The following is a 22,238-nucleotide window of genomic DNA, read 5'->3' as shown; positions in this document are numbered from 1 at the left end:
AAGAAAGAAATAAAATTAGAGAAAGCAGAAAAATGGAAACTGAAGTAAAGAGAAACAAGCAAACAGATGATGAAAACAAATAAAGAAAAAAAGAAAGAAATAAAATTAGAGAAAAAAAAAAGAAAAATGGAGACTGATGTAAAAGAAACAAGTAAACAGATGGTGAAAACAAATAAAGAAAGAAGAAAAAAATAAAATTAGAGAAAACAGAAAAATGGAGACTGAAGTAAAGAGAAACTAGCAAACACATGATGAAAACAATTAATAAAAGAAGAAAGAAATAAATTTAGAGAAAACAGAAAAATAGAGACTGAAGTAAAGAGAAACAAGTAAACAGATGATGAAAACAAATAAAGAAAGAAGAAAGAAATAAAATTAGAGAAAGCAGAAAAATGGAAACTGAAGTAATGAGAAACAATCAAACAGAAGATGAAAACAAATAAAAGAAGAAGAAAGAAATAATATTAGAGAAAACAGAAAAATGGAGACTGAAGTAAAGAGAAACAAGCAAAGAGATGATGAAAAGAAAAAAAGAAATAAAATTAGAGAAAGCAGAAAAATGGAAACTGAAGTAAAGAGAAACAAGAAAACAGATGATGAAAACAAATAAAGAAAAAAAGAAAGAAATAAAATTAGAGAAAAAAAAGAAAAATGGAGACTGAAGTAAAAGAAACAAGTAAACAGATGGTGAAAACAAATAAAGAAAGAAGAAAAAAATAAAATTAGAGAAAACAGAAAAATGGAGACTGAAGTAAAGAGAAACAAGCAAACACATGACGAAAACAATTAATAAAAGAAGAAAGAAATAAATTTAGAGAAAACCAAAAAATAGAGACTGAAGTAAAGAGAAACAAGTAAACAGATGATGAAAACAAATAAAGAAAGAAGAAAGAAATAAAATTAGAGAAAGCAGAAAAATGAAAACTGAAGTAAAGAGAAACAATCAAACAGAAGATGAAAACAAATAAAAGAAGAAGAAAGAAATAATATTAGAGAAAACAGAAAAATGGAGACTAAAGTAAAGAGAAACAAGCAAAGAGATGATGAAAAGAAAAAAAATAAATAAAATTAGAGAAAGAAGAAAATGGAGACTGAAGTAAAAGAAACAAGTAAACAGATGATGAAAACAATTATAGAAAGAAGAAAGAAATAAAATTAGAGAAAGCAGAAAAATGGAGACTAGAGTAAAAAGAAACAAGCAAAGAGATGATGAAAACAAATAAAGAAAAAAAGAAAGAAATAAAAGTAGAGAAAAAAAAATGGAGACAGAAGTAACGAGAAACAAACAAACAGATGATGAAAACAAATAAAGAAAGAAGAAAGAAATAAAATTAGAGAAAAAAGAAAAATGGTGACTGAAGTAAAGAGAAACAAGAAAAAAGATGATGAAAACAAATAAAGAAAAAAAAAAAAAATTAGAGAAAAAAAAGAAAAATGGAGACTGAAGTAAAAGAAACAAGTAAACAAATGGTGAAAACAAATAAAGAAAGAAGAAAAAAATAAAATTAGAGAAAACAGAAAAATGGAGACTGAAATAAAGAGAAACAAGCAAACACATGATGAAAACAATTAATAAAAGAAGAAAGAAATAAATTTAGTGAAAACAGAAAAATAGGGACTGAAGTAAAGAGAAACAAGTAAACAGATGATGAAAACAAATAAAGAAAGAATAAAAAAATACAATTAGAGAAAGCAGAAAAATGGAAACTGAAGTAAAGAGAAACAATCAAACAGAAGATGAAAACAAATAAAAGAAGAAGAAAGAAATAATATTAGAGAAAACAGAAAAATGGAGACTGAAGTAAAGAGAAACAAGCAAAGAGATGATGAAAAAAAAAAAAAAAAATTAGAGAACGAAGAAAATGGAGACTGAAGTAAAAGAAACAAGTAAACAGATGATGAAAACAAATAAAGAAAGAAGAAAGAAATAAAATTAGAGAAAGCAGAAAAATGGAGACTGGAGTAAAGAGAAATAAGCAAAAAGATGATGAAAACAAATAAAGAAAAAAAGAAAGAAATAAAATTAGAGAAAAAAAAAATGGAGACAGAAGTAACGAGAAACAAACAAACAGATGATGAAAACAAATAAAGAAAGAAGAAAGAAATAAAAGTAGAGAAAAAAGAAAAATGGTGACTGAAGTAAAGAGAAACAAGAAAACAGAAGATGAAAACAAATAAAGAAATAAATAAAATTAGAGAAAAAAAGAAAAATGGAGACAGAAGTAAAAGAAACAAGTAAACAGATGGTGAAAACAAATAAAGAAAGAAGAAAGTAATAAAATTAGAGAAAACAGAAAAATGGAGACTGAAGTAAAGAGAAACAAGCAAACAAATGATGAAAACATATAATAAAAGAACAAAGAAATAAATTTAGAGAAAACAGAAAATTAGAGACTGAAATAAAGAGAAACAAGCAAACATATGATGAAAACAAATAAAAGAAGAAGAAAGAAATAAAATTAGAGAAAACAAAAAAATGGAGACTGAAGTAAAGAGAAACAAGCAAACAGATGATGAAAACAAATAAAGAAATAAGAAAGAAATAAAATTAGAGAAAACAGAAAAATGGAGACTAAAGTAAAGAGAAACAAGCAAAGAGATGATGAAAACAAATAAAGAAAAAAAGAAAGAAATAAAATTACAGAAAGAAGAAAAATTGAGACTGAAGTAAAAGAAACAAGTAATCAGATGATGAAAACAAATAAAGAAAGAAGAAAGATTTAAAATTAGAGAAAAAAAAAAGGAGACTGAAGTAAAGAGAAACAAGCAAACAGATGATGAAAACAAATAAAGAAAAAAAAAATTAGAGAAAGCAGATGGAGACTGAAGTAAAGAGAAACAAGCAAACAGATGATGAAAACAAATAAAGAAAGAAGAAAGAAATAAATTAGAGAAAACAGAAAAATGGAGACTGAAGTAAAGAGAAACAAGCAAACAGATGATGAAAACAAATAATGAAATAAGAAAGAAATAAAATTAGAGAAAGCAGAAAAATGGAGACTGAAGTAAAGAGAAACAAGCAAACAGATGATGAAAACAAATAAAGAAAAAAAGAAAGAAATAAAATTAGAGAAAGAAGAAAAATGGAGACTGAAGTAAAAGAAACAAGTAAACAGATGATGAAAACAAATAAAGAAAGAAGAAAGAAATAAAATTAGAGAAAAAAAAAATGGAGACTGAAGTAAAGAGAAACAAACAAACAGATGATGAAAAGAAATAAGAAAGAAATAAAATTAGAGAAAGCAGAAAAATGGAGACTAAAGTAAAGAGAAACATCAAACAGATGATGAAAACAAATAAAGAAAGAAGAAATAAATAAAATTAGAGACAAAAGAAAAATGGAGACTGAAGTAAAGAGAAACAAGCAAACAGATGATGAAAACAAATAATGAAAGAAGAAAGAAATAAAATTAGAGAAATAAAAATGTAGACTGAAGTAAAGAAAAAACAAGCAAACAGATGATTAAAACTATAACATCCATGAACCGAAATCCCGGTTTGGGAGTTGCATCGGTCGATGCAGATGATGCATCGGTCGATGCAAGGTCGAGTTCCTGCGTTTTGACTTAAGTCAAACGCTGGTAAAGAAAAACCCTTAAGCTCGTGTTTTGTCTCATTAGGCGTGTTTAGCCGCTTTTGAGAGAAACGAAAGAGAAAGAGAAGTGTTCTTGGTGTTCTTGGTGATTTGTGGAGATTTGAGGCTGTTCCTGTAGAGATTTGTAGCTGGGATCGTTGTAGGAGCTTCCTAGAGGCGTTTTCTTCTTGTGTTTAGGTTCAGATTCGTCTTGGCAAAGGTAAGTGCAGGACCATGGCTGATCTAAGCTAGAGAACTCTTTAATCTGCTTGTTGTGTGATGTTAGACTTGGTAGATTGTTGCTATGGACGTTAGGAAGCTTTCTAGTGGCTTGGGATCGAGTTTTGTGGTTGTAGGAACAAAGATCCGGCGAGAAGCTTCGGGGAAAACACGATGCTCGGCATTGCGTCGGTCGATGCATATCTTGCGTCGGTCGATGCAAGTGCGAGGACGGCGCGTAAAACTCTAGGGTTTTCGTGTTATGTCGAGCATGCGTCGGTCGATGCAGATTGGGTGTCGGTCGATGCAAGTGTAACTTGCATCGGTCGATGCAGCTTTTGTGTCGGTCGATGCATCCCCATGTGGTATCGGTTGATGCGTGTTGGTGTCGGTCGATGCAGAGTCCTGGTTTGTTATTTGTTGTTTGTTGATTGTTGTTTGATGGTTAGAGATGACTCTATTGCTTGTGTGTATAGCCCAGTAGATGGGAGGATTGCCTTACTGAGTGTTTATAAAATACTCATGCATTGCAATATGTGTTTGTGGTGCAGGTAAAGGCAAAGTGTGATCGTGGAATCAAGGCAATGAAGAGGAGGATGTTCTAGAGACGCGGTTTGATGTTGTCTGGCATTGCTAGTTGCTAGAGTTGGGTCATTAGAAATATTGCTAGGTTGCTGGTTTCATGTTTCCTGATGTTTGGTTACTGGATATTGTTTATGTTATACTATTGGTTTATTATTAGATTATTATTGAATATTGGTATTGTTATTCCGCTGTTGATTGTGCTTGTGGTTAGGTGGCTAGTCTATATAATAATAACAGTCTGAAAAAATGCCAACAACAGTTGCGATTTTTCGTCGTACCTTTTCGTAATATATATATATATTTAATAGAAAATTTCAACGGTTGCATCTCTCTAAAAAGTTGCGTCTGTTAAATGTAGAGTTGTGTATCTTACAAACAGTTGTGTTTATTCAAATGTTCATATCTATATAAATGACTTCTCATCATTGTATTCATATTTTTTTTATTTTATATTTTTGACAGAAAATTACAATGGTTGCGTCTCTCTAAAAAGGTACGTCTGTTAAATGTAGAGTTGTGTATCTTACAAACAGTTGTGTCTACTTAAATGTTCACATCTATATAAATGACTTCTCATTACTGTATTCAAATTTTCTTTATTTTATATTTTTGACAGAAAATTTCAACTGTTGCGTCTCTCTAAAAAGTTGTGTCTGTTAAATGTAGAGTTGTATATCTTACAAACAGTTGTGTCTACTTAAATGTTCACATCTATATAAATGACTTCTCATTACTGTATTCAAATTTTCTTTATTTTATATTTTTGACAGAAAATTTCAACGGTTGCGTCTCTCTAAAAAGTTGTGTCTGTTAAATGTAGAGTTGTGTATCTTACAAACAGTTGTGTCTATTCAAATGTTCACATTTTTATAAATTTATATACAAGTGACTTCTCATCATTGTATTCAAATTTTCTTTATTTTATATTTTTGATAGAAAATTTTTACAGTTGCGTAACTCTAAAAAGTTGCGTCTGTTGAATATATAGTTATGTATTTTACAAACAGTTGTGTCTATTCAAATGTTCGCATCTTTAGAAATCTATATATAAATAACTTCTCATTATTGTATTCAAATATAATAATAAAAATCTGAAAAAACGTTAACAACAGTTGCGATTTTTCGTCGTACCTTTTCGTAATATATATATATATATATATTTTGACAGAAAATTTCAAATTGCGTTTGTTAAATGTAGAGTTGTGTCTCTTACAAACAGTTGTGTCTGTTCAAATGTTTGCATTTTTATAAATTTATATATAAGTTTATATATAAGTGACTTCTCATTATTGTATTTAAATTTTCTTTATTTTATATTTTTGACAAAAACATTTTACAGTTGCGTCTCTCTAAAAAGTTGCGTCTGTTAAATATAGAGTTGTGTCTATTATAAACAGTTGTATTCAAATGTTCACATCTTTAGAAATCTATTTATTAATAACTTCTAATCATTGTATTCAAATTTTCTTTATATTTGTATTAGTTAAAATATAATTTGTTAGAAATGACGTATCTCACTGTGAGAAATTTATTGTAGTTTGATATATTTTGTTAATCATTGTAATATTTAATTATATTCAGTCTCTAGGTATACAACCATCTATTCATAGAGGGTTATCGTTCTATTGGTATGAATCCAAACCAAAATTTTTGTTTTTAGCTGTTAAAAAATGTGGTTCAAGTTGGTTTTTAAGAAAATGAGAGCATATTGGCTCATATATGTTTTTTTTTTGTCACAAGTATATATATATATATATATATATATATATTTGTCTACTTCATGCTTTTTGATTAGAAAACTAACTGTATTATAGAAAACAATATAGATTTCTATATTTCTACTTTTTTTAAAAAATATCTGATTATAAAATATCAAAGTAAAAATAAATATAAAATATCATAGTTTGTTCTATTATATTTTCTACAGTTGGAAATATTCAGTTTATTGGAAGATGGAAAACTTGTGATTAACAGAAAGATTGACGGTTGAGATGATTGTCCAATAAACTATCTTGACGATAAAGACTTATCTACAACTTCATATAGGTTAAGGGAATTTGTATATTTAGTTCTAGTCATAATACACTCAAATTGAAATCTTAAAACAAAAGATACTGAATATGAAATATTATAAAAGTTTGAAAAAGTTTTGGATTCTGACTGCCAAAAAAAAAGGAGCATGTGAGAGCAATGAACCCGGCCGTCCTTGGCCGACCTCTTCCTTAGACGTGCACATTGTGATGCTACATCATACACTTAAATATTATTGTTATAAGTTCTAATTATTATTGTTCCCCTCTAATATTTATTATATTATTTATTTATGTGTGACTCGAGATAATTAACCAGCATCTTATGCGGAGAAAAATTAGTAATAAGTACATTCAATATTGGATTAACCATGTATATATAATCTATTATAATTGGCAAAATGTTTAATGACTATAGGTTGTTTTATATAAAAATATGTTTCATCTGTAAAACGATAGTTGTTTGTATTACATATACATTTACAATACTGCCTTTATGAAAATAGATGTATTCTTTTATACGAATATATAACTAATTTTTGATTTAAATAAATAAATATGTGAAAATTTTCTGTTTAGTTATATTCAAATTTGAGAGGATTGGTAATTTTCTTACTGATTGACTGAATAGTAATATTTATATTCATTTTTTATGAAGTAAAAATTGATTTTTGAAATAGAAATATGTTTGAGTTATGCTACAAAGGATTAAAATAATTAATAGAAATGAATTTAAACAAATCATTATGTCAATTTAAGAATGGTCCTCAATTAATATTTTTAATATTTATAATTTGTTATATGATTATTAAAGAAATTTATAGTGTCTTGTATAATGTATTCATAATTTTATCATTTAAAACAAAATAAAAAAAAAGAAATTTAAAAATATAATCATTTACATATCATATTTGACAACAAGAGAATAAGTCGTAATGGTTCATAAAATATACAAAATATGACTATAAGGTTAAAAAGAGAAGACATGACTGTAGATTACATTTATTCATTTTTCAAAAATTTAAAAATATTTTACAAAAAATTACGACGAAAATACATATATAAGAGGTTACATTGAAAAGACGCGAACAGAAGGTTAAGACGAGTAAAAGCGAACGAAATAACACAACTAAAATGTTATCTCATGGCAGTTAATCGTAAAAATTTGTTTAATTTGATGTGTGTAGCATTGATAATTATTTATTTAATCATACGTAAAAGTAAGATTATTTTTTAAGAAATATATTTTAAGAAAGATAAAGAATGTTTCAAAATTTGTATGTTTTTAAAATTTTTAATAAATAGTTTAGAAATACCAATAGTTTAATAAATAAATTTAACTAAAGAATATTTGTAATAAATATTTTACTAAAATGAGTTTCCCGCGATATCGCGGAGGCTCCATACCTAATATTTTTTTAAAATAAAAGATGAAAAAGAATCTTCATGAAGAGTATTTGGTGGTAGACACGACTTTAAATTCGACTTCTACATTCATAGAGCCCTCTTTGTCCAAATAGGCCTCCATTCATCTTTCTTGGCTGTCTTGGAAACTGATAACATTTTAATATTCAGTCACATGCTAAAATTCAATTATAATATTTTGAACTAATCGGTTAGCCTAATCTCATCCAAGCCCAACATCCATGCTTTGTTTTTTTTCTCTTTTTTTTTGGAAAAAACGCTGCAATTTGTTTTCTAATAAAAAATTATTTTACTTCCAAAATTCATTTAATTCAAAATTCAATATTTATTATATTTTTTTATAAATTCAATATGTTTTACTAGTACAAATTTTTTATAAGTAAACATAATATATCCAATTTACCGATGAAGTTTATTAGATTTATGTAAAAAAACTATCTCATCTTTTATCGTTTATAAGTGTTGGTTGTTTTTTTTGGTCAGTCCACATGCTAAACCCAATAATTTGAACTAATTTATGAGCCTAATCTCTTTGTGTTTCTTGATTAATTGTATTTGGAAAAGAAAGTTCGCTGTTAGATATTTCTATATTTTTATCACGTATTTTATATCTATTGAACATACTAAATGCAAACTGAATTTTAGTTTAGAATTGAGTAAATAAATGTTATTAATATATATTGATATATTATTATATCAAATAAAATTTGCTTTTTTGTGTGTTATACTTTTCTGTTTAAAATTAATATATATATATATATATATATATTGTATTATACTCAAAATGACCAATGAAAAAGAGGAAAAACATACCATCATATTATTGAGTTATTTTTTTTTAGTGTTAACTGCATAACCTAGGAGAACATAAAATAATTGTTCACCAGATAACTTTTTTTTTTCTTCTATGTTTTTATTTCTAAAATCATGTGATGGACGAAAGAAGAGATAACTCAAATCTTCCTACTTCTCCAAGACATTGTTTTTCTCTCTCTTTCCCTCTGTCTCTCTCTCTAGAATGCAATTGGGATTAGCTTAGGGTGATCTTTGGATCTTTCGACTTGATAAACACATGGTAGAGGTGAGTCTTGTTAAATGCGTATTGATGAAACTTGCTGATACTAGGTTTTTTTGTGTCTCCTAGTAGGTCTCAATTAACCTTATGCGTTGTAGTACTTAAGGTGTCAATCCAAATGGGATGTTGCTAACAATCAAGATGCAATCAAGCAATCACAAGTCAAGCCAATTCAAGAAGAGTGTTTGTCTAACAATCCTAGAATGGTTAAAATGCAAAACGGAAATGAGTTACAGAACTAGAAACGAGAATGCATGATAAGAAGCGAAAATGAATAAAAACATAAACGAGTCTAAGCATGAACTAAATAGGCGAGAAACGAAACAGTCTCGGGAATGTAATAAAAATCAGAAAGATAAAAGTCCTAAGGATGGGAGTAATTGACGTCGATGGAGTATCCTAGTCTACATAGTGTTTAACATGCCACAAGCAATCTATCCCTAAACAATGAACATCACGACTTAGCTAATCCAATCTCTTGACAGAAGCTACTCAGACTCAACCACTTCCAAACCTAGCTCTCGCTAGAGAAACATGATCAAGCATGGCATGACAAACAAGTTCATTCACGTCAACAAACATCCTAGACAGCTAATCTCTTAGGCTAGGAACGTAAGTCTCTAGCACTAGTTGGTCAGACATTTCATCAAACACCTTTTGGGTGTGGAAATGTCTCAAACCTAGTCCCAATTGATCAGAGAAAAACTAGTATTTCTTACTCTAGTCCAGAAGGGAATCATACAATCAACGCTTAAACACTCTACATCCTAGGATCCTCCACCTAATTTATTCCAACCTCAAGAACTAACGCACTACTCAGATCCGAAAATCATCATCAACAATACAAACTCAGAAAACATTGAAAGAAGCATTGTTAGAAATCCAATGCAAAAACTCAATAAAATCAAAGTTATGTGGATTACAATGTCGGAATACGTTTTTGGTGGCTAGGTCAACCTTAGAAAACAAAACAAGATAAAAACTAAGATGTCCTCAGCCAAGACTTAACAAAATGTATTTATAGAAAAAACATGTAAATCCCTAAAACTTAAAACGACAAGGTGAAGCATCGGTTTGGGAATCTTCTGAAGCGCGTAAGACGGAACGTCTTCCTGACATGTGCGGTCGAGTCGCGTGTCGTCTCTCCCTAGAGTGAGGTCGAGTGGAGTGAGTAGGAGTGGCTCCAGTGGTGTGAGTGAAAAATGGCTCGAGCATGGTCGGTGAAAGTGGCTCGAGCTGGGTGTATACGTATCCACTAAAACGATGATAACTCTTGAACCACACCTCCGATTGGCTTGAAATAAACAGAATTGGAAAGATGACTCAATTCTCTACAACTTTGATGAAGACGTCAAAAGCTGAATCTCTAGTCCGGTGGCTCGAGTGATGGCTCGATTGTGGAAGTGAGGAGTAGCTCAATTGTGGAAGTGAGGAGTAGCTCGATTGTGGAAGTGAGGAGGGCTTGATTGTGGAAGTGAGGAGTAGCTCGATTGTGGAAGTGAGGAGTAGCTCGATTGTGGAAGTGAGGAGGGCTCGATTGTGGAAGTGAGGAGTAGCTCGATTGTGGAAGTGAGGAGGGCTCGATTGTAGAAGTGAGGAGTAGCTCGATTGCGGAACTGAGGATGGCTCGGTTGCAGAGGTTGAGCGTGGCTCGGTTGCGGAGGTTGAGCGTGGCTCGATTGCGGAGGTTGAGCATGGCTCGATCCTCTGCGCTTCCAACGTCTCCTAGACACCTGAAAAACTCCGAAATGCGCAATGTATGCAAGGATGATGCAGAAACTTCCTAAACATGCAAAATGTACGAAAGAGGTTCTAAAATGATGCAAAACGACTAGTTGTCCTAGCTAAATGCATGACAAATACAAGCTAAGGAGATGCAAAATATAGACATATCAACTCCCCCAAACTTATTTTTTGCTTGCCCTCAAGCAAACTATCAAGAACGAAGTACGGAAGAGAGGTGTGAAGATGGGGTCTCCGAACCTAAAACATGCTGAATAGAATAGTTAGAATCAAGGTCCTTTTTTTTAGTTCTATGATGCATGGTGAAGGAACTTTATTTCAAATCTACACATGCAATCCTATCAGTCATCCCCTTTAACATTCATTAACAGAAAACCGTGAATCAAGCTAAGCAATGTCATTGAACTAATTTGGCTAGGGTAAAGGTTAGAGACATAGATGGTCTCCTCATCAAGCGGTTTTATCAATACAGAACAAGGTTCTCTCACGAAAAGGAGTTGAGCTTAAGAGAAGGCCAAAGGTTGAAACCAACTGATACATACAAGAGCAGCGTCCTGTCTACCCAAAGAACACTCCAAACCGAAGTTGGTCCTATCTCTACCCTTCATTAGAAACTTCATCTCAAACTTTTTACACTTAGTCGTAGGGGGAGTTCACTTCTTTTTATTCTAGCGGATTGGGAAATCTTTATTATCACTATGGTTCGTTTTCTTTTCTTCTAGGGACTCTAGACATCTTAAGCATTTTTTTTCTTTTCTTTTCTTTGTCTAATCTTTTTATTTTATGCCCAGAACCAATAACTCTTTTTACTTTGCTCAACCCAAATCCTTTACTAAACTTGTAAACTATGTAAACACATCCCCCTCCTAAAGACTTTCTACCTCTTTACTTTTCTGCACAAATCCATACCCAATATCCAGAATCGAGTTCTCACCTAGTCCTACTAGTCCGGATAACGCGAACTAGAACTACACAGGATCCTACTCTTGTCGGTTAGAACCTAACACTTTCTAACAAGCTCAACTCGGAAAAGGCCTGACACTCAAGAATACAATTGGCTTGAAAGAACGGTTGGTTAAGGGTGCGGGGAACTGTTCCAAAGATGGGAATCAGCTACTTGGATTGACAAGGGTGGTAAAAATGTGAAAGACAATCCAAGTATGTGTATGGTATCCATGAGTTCAACTTCAATGCATCACATGATAATTGCAAGTCAGGATTAGGTTCAGGTAGATAGGGAATGATATCAATTCAAAACATGCTTCAATCTTCCATTTTCAAGTTCAATCAACAAGCATCAAAGAACTAATAACAAGGGCCTTGATCCTATCCTATTGAATTCAGCATGCTAACAAGGTTACAATCATCATCAACTCCTATGCTAAATTCAACAACCCTATATGAATAAACCTAGACTCAATCCTAATATGCAAGTGCAAACTACATGAACACTCTGTTTTTGTGGAAATTTCCGATTTTTTTTTCTTTTTTTTTTATGCAATAGATGGATGCAAACTCAAACATGATATGATGCAAAAATTAAAATAAGAATCACTGAACACAACATCAGATACATCATCTCAAACCCTCCCCCAAACTTAAATTACACAGTCTCTAGTGTAAGAAAAATTTGTAGGAGGAGTTAAGAATCACAACAGAAACAATGCAGGAATGAAATGGTATGTACAAAGGGAAGGTCGGAGTACCTCAGTAGTAGAAGAAGAAGGAGTCTGTGCTCGCCCAAGGAGGAGCGTAAAACTGACTCTGTCCTTCGCCTTGTTCGGGATCCGCAGGTGTGACATCAGCTGGTTGGTCGACTTGCTGCTCAACTGCTTGCGTGTTCTGATATATGTTCGGCTGCTCGTCACACTGCATGTCATCGACTCTGGACTCACCATGGTCCGAGACCAACACAACAACCTCGGTAGGCTGATAATCCCCCTGATGTTCAACTTGCTGCTCAACCTCATGCTCATCTCGAGCTGCAGAGCGACGCGCTGATCTACGACTAGAGGAGGCTCTAGAACCTCGCGAACCGCGTCTCCTTCTCTCTCTAGACTCATGTGACGAGTGGCGTGAAGGAGCGGGTGAAGGCGGACGCTCCCGTGACACATATGAAGATTGACGTGCTAGGGAAGGAACCGGGGAGAGTGTTCTCTGACGAGCGTGACAGCGGAGGCGTGGCTCGAACGAGTGCAGAATGATGAACCTCTCAGGATGGGTGGAGTCTGATTCCACGCCTTTGGTTGAACCTTGCTCGAGTCGACGATGGTTGAGAACACACGGTGGTGGTTGAACTCTGCAACACCTCTTCTTCATTATCCCAAACCTCTTCCTTAATTTCCTTGGAGGAGAACTTTTCATTGTACCTTGGAGCTTCTTGACTTGCCCACTCATCTCCTTCACCATAGCAGTTAACTCTTTCACTGAATCCCTTAGAATCTAAGTATTTTGGAGTTCAAACAAACTGTCAAGCGCGGGAGGACTTGACTCTTGCGGTTGGTGAGGTTTAGGAAGCAGGACTTGACGCTTAGGAAGGGTAACGACTGCACTCGAGTTAGAGAATGGTCGAGTGACACTTTGAGTTTTCTCTTTGGTTACTAAAACCTCAGTTTCTGCCTCATTCACACTCTCAAAGATGTCAAACCCAGCTTTATGATCTTTCTCTTCAATCACGAAGGTCTGCCCATCAATAGTTGGTTTCTTCTTAGAATTCTTGATGTCAAACTTCATCTTGAGATTTTTACCCAGATTGAGATCAATCATCCCTTTCTTGACGTCAATGACTGCTCCAGCTGTAGCTAAGAAAGGTCTTCCCAAAATTAGTGGATCTTTAGGCTCTTCATCCATTCCCAGCACCAAAAAATCAGTAGGAATCTCAGCTTGTCCAATTTTGATGGGCAAGTTCTCTAGTAGACCATGAGGCAATCTAGTAGTCCTATCAGCCAATATTAAGCGGAGGTTGCATGACTTGTATTCGTTGAATCCTAGCCTCTGAGCTACAGAGAGTGGCATGAGGCTTACCGAAGCACCAAGGTCACATAGGCACTTTTTGAAGGTCAATGGACCTAGAGAACAAGGCAAGGTGAAAGAACCAGGGCCCTTTAGCTTCTTTGGGATAATCATCTTCTGAATAACAGCTTTGCATTCATGAATAACCCCACCTATGTCATGCACTACCCTCTCATCTTCCAAAACCTTAGTTTGAGCTCCTTTAGCTATCTCCTCCTTCTCTTTGGTCCTTTCTGTTACCAGATCAGTTAAAAACTTTTGATATTGAGGCACAAGTGCAAATGCATCAAGCAAAGGCATCCTAAGTTCAATCTCCTTGACTTGGTTTTCGAACAGAGCTTTGTTCTTCTCAGTAAGCTGCTTCTTCAATTTCACTGGAAATGGTAGAGGTGGCTTGTATGGTGGAGGAATGAATCTCACAGGTTTATCCTTGGGAGCAGTGGGTTCTCTAGTAGCTTCAGGATCAGATTGCTTGGCTGACTTAATTGGATCCTTGAGCATTTTGACAGGATCCTTTATCTGAACTTCATCTTGAAGAAAATCCTCCCCATCTAAATTCTCAGTGTCCTCAGTGAGCCGTACATCTACAACTTGGGTGGTGATGGCATGGATAGTAGCATAGTCCTTGGGGTTTTGAACTGCTTTTCCGGGTAGTTGGCCAGTTGTTGGGGTAGAAGTAGAAACAATCTTGCCTTCCATGTACTTCATCTTGGAGTTAAGAGCTTCAAACTTGACATTCAGATCATTGTAAGAACATTCCATCCGTTGACTGAGTTCAGCAAACTTCTTAGCAGTATCCAGAGAACCACTAGCTTGACCTTGAAGAAGTTGTTGCAGCATGTGCTTCATTTCTTGATCTGGAGCTTGAGTAGGTTGAACTTGTTGAGGTGAAAATCCTGGTGGTGGTCCAGAAGGAGCATGATAACCTTACTGGAACTTTTGCTTAGGCACGAATCCTTGATTGTAATGAACAAAAGGTTTTTGCGGACCTTGTTGTTGCTGTTGAGGAGGGTACACCTGATCTTGTGGATTTGCAACATTGGTGCTCCGGTAAGACAAATTGGGGTTCATCTTTGAAACAACCCTTCCCGTTTTTTTTTTTTTAATACCTTAATTTGCTAGTGGTCCCATACCCACTAACATCCTAACAACAATCAATAACTGCGGATAACCAAATAAAACAATTCCCATTAAACCAAAAGAATACCAACAACAATAATCCGATAATCAACAATGAAAAAGCAAGGTTCCAACATCCTACAATGCTCTATCAACTCAATAATAGCAACCTAACAATAGCTAGACCGCAATCAATCAAGCCTCTAGAACATCCTCCTCCTCATCGCCTTTGATTCCACGATCACACTTTTCCTTTACCTGCACACCACAAACAACAATTGAGATGCGTAAGTATTATCATAAATACTTAGTGAGGCCGTCCTCCCATCTACTAGGTTATACACACAAGCATATGAGACCCTCATGTTTAAGCAAAACAAACAACACACAACAATACATCAAACCAGGAAAAACAGGTCTCGGCTGAGACCAGTGTCGACCGATGCCTCACGGTGTCGATCGATGCTACAAAAAATGATGTCGACCGATGCTAAACAGTGTCGACCGATGCCCCTCAAAATGGTGTCGACCGATGCTTCCTAGTGTCGATCAATGCCTCTTCTGCAGACACGATCTGCGCAAATCCGAACTTCGAACTCTCCTTCCAAATTGTCTCGAATCCGTCTCAAACTCACCCAATTACCTCGGAAATCACTGGGAATCACAAAAGCAACGAACCCAAGCAACAAAACAACACAAACAGCAAAGAAAACACCCCAAACAAGAGAGATCTCATGCTTAGATCAACCATGGTCAAGCACTCACCTCAAGAACAGAAGATTGGGGTTGAGAAAACGATGGAACAACACCTCCAGGAGCTTCTCCTTCGTTCCCAGCAACAGCTATCCCTTCTACAGCCTCAGATCTCTCCAAAATCTCCAAGAACAAGCCCAGAAAATCTCAGAAACGTTTTTCTCTCTTTTCTCTCTTTCTTTTCACTCAACGGCGACCAAAAATAAGACTCTGAAACCCTTAATTCGTCCTTAGACGCTTAAAACCACGATTAGAAATTTTAATTGAACCAATCCGAACCAAACCGCAATTAAAACGAACCCGACCAAACCGGAATCACATGGTGTCGATCGATGCCCCAAAGGGTGTCGATCGACACCCACACCAAAATTACAAAAATTGGATCGCGGATGTTACTGTTGGAATTTGTACCGGTTCATAACAATTTATAAAACTAGTCCCAAATTCTATTGCCAGGATTCATGTAAATATTGAATCAAATCTATGTCACAAGATTATGAATATACCTGGATAGTTCGCAGCGGAAAGATGAACTAAAATAAACCAAGGTTGTAAAGCACTCCAAACGTCGTGCCTCTACTGGTATCCACACGCACACAAACTGGATCGAACGGGATGCTAGTACCGTAGAGATCAAAATCTCAAAGATGACAAACTACTTTTGTCGGGTTATGGTTGCGGCTACCAAAAAGATGGGTTTGAACGTGATAACATATGACTACATATAGTCATTATCGTTAACCTAGATTAGTAATGGGCCACGAAGCCCAACTAACCTCACGTACATTGTATATATATATATATATATATGCATATCGTATATTACATATATATCTTTTATATAATAAACACTTTATTATAAATACACAGTCTATAGGTACATACATATCTCATATGATATATACTACAACTTAAACCCAATGTTGATCCAGTTTGCTTAGGTGTGTGACCCTGTAGGATCGTATAATATTAGCAATGAACTTCTAAAATCATTGATTATAAGAGGCTTCTAGCAAAACATTATAATCATCTAATATTATTCGACTATCGAACCTTGACGATACAACTTAAACTAGAGTAAGTACAAATGATTTCAGGACATTCCCAACAGTTATCATTCTCCCCCACCAATATGGATTCGTCCCCGAATCCCGCAATACCGTCCGTCTGCCAAGGACCTCCGTGCCACCGTCAGCACGGCGATTCCAGCCGATCCCCAGACCGGACTAAACACCGTCAGCCAAGGTTTCCCGTGCCACTGTCGCAACAGCCCGCACACCTCCGACTGACCCTCGAGGTCTCCCTCTAGCCAATATACTCGCATCATAAATACTATTTGCTCACAACTTAGTGCTTCCCCCGTCCGTGGTCGCAACCAACGAATCATGCCGGCTCGCTATCAGGCCAACCGCCTTAAGCTACGGCATCCAGGAAGTCACTCACACACACTCCCCCCACTCTCGGGTCGCAACCCTCGAGACATACCGGCTCACTGCCGAGCCTCGGCTCACAGCTATGGTATCTAGGGAGCCTCACATATCCCGCTCTTGGGTCGTCACCCTCAAGCGCGCTCTCGGATCGTCATCCGAAGCAACATACCACTCCCACTCTCTGGCCACAAAGTCCATCGAGCTATCGGTATCACATGAGTTGGGCCCGCACGGCCTTGAGCAAAACAAATACTGATGCCAACGAGTATCTCCAGGCTAGATCTACCTCAACATTTCCACAAAACTTTCCCTTTTTTAGAAACTTTCTGATTCTGGAAACCTTCCTTTTGTGGAAACTTTCTATTTATGGAAACTTTCCAAAAATAGAAACCCGAGCTATTTCTCTTTTCCCATGACAACAACAGTCAAACGTAAAGAAAAATACTCATCTTATTAATCTCAAAAATGTCATAATCGTTACAATCTCAACGAAATTACATCAGAAAAAACAAAAATACAGCAACCAGAGCCATCAACCTGCATCCCGAGCACCACCTCATCTTGATACTTAGTCGCACAACCAACCACCCCTAAGCGACCAAATATTAAGAGAGATGGGCTGGAATACTTCGTACCCGCTCCAGCCACGGACTACAACTCGGACCCGGCTAGACAAGCTCAAGTCGCGGTCTGCTTCTCAAACCACTTCTTAAACCTTGCCTTCATCCTCGCCTCGGGCTCCCAAGTCTGCTCCTCTACTCCGTCACAGTCCCACAAGACTCTCATCAAAGGAATCTTCTTCTTCCGAAGTTCCTTGACTCTCCTCTTGAGCACCCTCAATGGTCTCGCCTCTAAAGTCATGTTAGGCTGAAGATCCTCAGGAATCTTAGCCAACAGCTGATCACCCTCGTGAAGACACTTCCTCAGCATCGACACATGAAATACCTTGTGGAACGCACGCGCTCTCGCTCATCATGTGTTTTAGGGCACTGAGTCTTGCTGAGCGTTATGCCATGAGACATTGGTAAAAAGCCTTTCTTAGAATCATGCATATTGAACCTATGTAAGATCTTATCTATATAAGTATCTTGACTTAGTCCAATTAGTCTATTTGGTCTATCTCTATAGATCCTTATTCCAAGAATGTATGCAGCTTCTCCCATGTCTTTCATTGAAAAACAACTTCCTAGCCAAGTCTTCACAGACAGAAGCAAAGGAATGTCATTTCCAATAAGTAGTATGTCATCTACATACAATATCAGAAATGCAACTCCGCTCCCACTAGTCTTCTTGTAAACACAAGGTTCTTCTTCATTTCTAATGAAATCAAACTCTTTGATTGCCTCATTAAAACGAAGATTCCAACTCCGAGATGCTTGCTTCAACCCATAAATAGAACGTTGAAGTTTGCATACTTTCCCAGCATTCTCAGGATGTGTGAAACCTTCAGGTTGTGTCATGTACACATCCTCTTCCAGGTTTCCGTTAAGGAAAGCTGTTTTCACATCCATTTGCCAAATCTCATAATCATAATAAGCGGCAACTGGAGAATAGGTTTCATCATAGTCAATACCATGAATTTGCTTGTAACCTTTAGCTACCAGTCTAGCTTTGTATATCTGTATATTACCATCCATGTCAATTTTCTTCTTGAAAACCCATTTACACTCAATGGCTTTTACACCATCAGGTAAATCAACCAAAGTCCATACTTTGTTTTGTGACATGGAATCCATTTCAGATTCAGCGGCCTTTAACCACTTATCGGAGTCAGGGCCCATCATTGCCTCTTCGTAAGACGTAGGTTCATCATTCTCTATAATAAATATATCATGATGATCTGTCACCCAAACCCCATATCTATTAGGTTCGTGACGTGTCCTTTCGGACCTACGCACTTCAGGTTCCACAGGCGTAGATTCTACGACTCTTCGTAAATCCAATTGATGCTCTTCCTCAATAGGTGGAGCCATCTCCTGTGGTTCTCGAACTTCTTCGAGTTGTACCTTACTCCCACTGTTTCTTTTAGAAAGAAACTCTCTCTCTAAAAAGACACAATTCCGAGCAACAAACACTTTGTTCTCGGTAGGGTTGTAAAAGTAATAACCTTTGGTCTCTCTAGGATAACCAACGAAGTAGCACTTATCAGATTTGGGTCCAAGCTTATCAGTAATAAAACGTTTGACATAAGCTTCACAACCCCAAATTTTTAGAAAAGACAAATTAGGAACCTTTCCTGTCCATATCTCATATGGTGTCTCTTCAACTGATTTTGATGGACATCTGTTTAGTGTAAACGCAGACGTTTCTAGAGCATATCCCCAAAAGGATAATGGAAGATCTGTGTGACTCATCATTGACCGAACCATATCTAATAAAGTCCGGTTTCTCCTTTCAGACACACCATTCCATTGAGGTGTTCCTGGAGGAGTGAGCTGTGAAACAATTCCACATTCCCTGAGATGATCACTAAAAACTTGGCTCAAATATTCTCCTCCACGATCTGATCGAAGAGCTTTCATTGTTTTGCCAAGTTGGTTTTGTACTTCATTCTGAAATTCTTTGAACTTTTCAAAAGATTCAGATTTATGTTTCATCAAATAAACATAACCATATCTACTGAAGTCATCAGTAAATGTAATGAAGTACTGATAGTTTCCTCTGGCACCTAAGCTCATTGGTCCACATACATCCGTATGTACAAGGCCCAACAAGTCACTGGCCCTTTCATTGTGTCCAGTAAAGGGAGCCTTAGTCATTTTACCCAACAAACAAGATTCACATTTTTCATATGATTCATAATCAAATGAGTTCAAAAGTCCATCACTATGAAGCTTCTGAATGCGTTTCTCATTTATATGGCCTAAACGACAATGCCAAAGAAAAGTAGGATTTGAGTCGTTAGACTTAAATCGTTTAACACGGATGTCATAGATAGGCATACTCTGGTTCAGAACATAAAGTCCATTCTCTAATGGACCGCTACCATAAAAAATATCATCACGATCAAATGAACAACATTTGTTCTTGATCGAAAAATGAAAACCTTCCATGTCCAAACATGAAATAGAGATGATATTCTTATTTATTGTAGGTACATAATAGCAATTCTTAAGTTCCAAAATCATGCCAGAAGGTAAAGACAACTGATATGTACCTATGGCCAAAGCAGCAACTTTTGCTCCATTAGCAACGCGTAGGTCCACTTGTCCTTTCTCCAAAATTCTACTATTACTTAGGCCTTTCAATTTGTACAAATATGAGCGCCACAGCCAGTATCTAATACCCAACGAGTAGAACCACAAGTGGTAACATTTACCTCTATAACATATATTCCTTTAGAGGAAGTTTCAAAAACCTTCTTTTCTTTCAGATCTTCCAAGTATTTTTCAGGAAAGTTGTTTTTAAGGGTGAAACTCTTTTCTTCCCTTTCGAGAACATTTCTCGAAACTTGATACCAATCAAGGAGGTTTGATCCATCCAATTTATCATTCTTAATGACACATTGAGATGAATTAAAATTGTGAGGGTTTGACATCTCTGTATCAGAAGAATAGCAGAAATTAATATGATATTCATAAAATTAGAGGAATCTCAACAATTAAGAAAACTCATACTATACTCAAAACAAAATTTCCTCATAAGAATATAGTAATCCAAGATCCTTATTTCACTAAAATTCAAGTGAGCTTTGGCTCATCGCCCGAATATTTAGTTATTTAGGTAAGCAACATCCTTGCTAATTATATCTAATATAATTCTTGGTTGTTAGATAACATCTTATGTCATATCCAACATATGTCTCTAAGCCCAAAACCGTTTTGATAGCTTAATCAAGTAAACCAATCTTTTAACTCAAATGGTAACCATTACCATCTGTCTTACTCATGTAATCATGGACACTCTACTTGGTAGACCCATCACACAATGAAACGAGGCTTGACAGTAGACAAGATTGGAAAGACATCAAAAATACTTGATATTTGTTGAGGAATTAATTTTATAAATTAATCTTATATTTAAAATTTATATCCAATATAAATAATACATATCTTATATGTACTTAATTATTCGAAATTAATCTTAATTAATTTTATATTTTATCTAAATTTTATATCTGATATATAAAAATTTAAATGATATACAACTAATACATATCTAATATGTGTAATTATTGTATAATTATTAATTTGTAAATCATTCTTAATCATATTAAAAATGATTTAAAACTAATTATTTTAATCAAATTAAATTTCAATAACACTAATCAAATTAGAATTTCCGTAATGACTTTCATTACCAAATTCCAATCTCTCGGAAATGAAGTTTAATCTTATATATTATATTCATTCTTTAATCAAACATAATATATATATATATAAACGTGATGCTCTAACAAAACATACCCAATATATATTTCAATTAATTAGTTATATGTATCATCATATATGCATAACTATTATGCCCTAAAAGAGACGTAATGAAACAGATCATAAGTCTCTTATATATATGATACAAAAATCAAACAGACAAGTATTGCCGAAATACGTGTTGTTCTAATAACCATATTATATTCATAATAACTCTTATGTGTTTTTGTAATAATACATGCAACGTAAACAATTTTACAACTCTGCATGTATCGATTATTCATTCATCAACCATAATAATCGGATTTAACAAACAAAACAAAACTACTTTGCATATCAAATATGAACAGTAAATTAGGTTTAATTCAAAATTATACATGTATGCTCTGATACCACTGTTAGAATTTGTACCGGTTTATAACAATTTATAAAACTAGTCCCAAATTCCAACAGTGGTATTAGAGCATACATGTATAATTTTGAATCAAATCTATGTCATAAGATTATGAATATACCTGGATAGTTCGCAGCGGAAAGATGAACTAAAATAAACCAAGGTTGTAAAGCACTCCAAACGTCGTGCCTCTACTGGTATCCACACGCACACAAACTGGATCGAACGGGATGCTAGTACCGTAGAGATCAAAATCTCAAAGATGACAAACTACTTTTGTCGGGTTATGGTTGCGGCTACCAAAAAGATGTGTTTGAACGTGATAACATATGACTACATATAGTCATTATCGTTAACCTAGATTAGTAATGGGCCACGAAGCCCAACTAACCTCACGTACATTGTATATATATATATATATGCATATCGTATATTACATATATATCTTTTATATAATAAACACTTTATTATAAATACACAGTCTATAGATACATACATATCTCATATGA

General features: G+C 34.8%; 1 pseudogene; it reads right to left on the bottom strand.

The window, feature by feature from the left end:
* LOC147926572 (uncharacterized) overlaps window positions 1-20,503 on the bottom strand; it is a 35,013-nt pseudogene extending 14,510 nt beyond the window's left edge.
* Window positions 20,504-22,238: the final 1,735 nt, after the last annotated feature.

This window comes from Camelina sativa, chromosome 15 (assembly GCF_030686135.1).
Source record: "Camelina sativa cultivar CO46 ecotype springtype chromosome 15, ASM3068613v1".
Classification (NCBI taxonomy): domain Eukaryota; kingdom Viridiplantae; phylum Streptophyta; class Magnoliopsida; order Brassicales; family Brassicaceae; genus Camelina; species Camelina sativa.
Note: the sequence above shows the minus strand (reverse complement) of the source record. Positions and strands in the feature narration are given on the sequence as shown.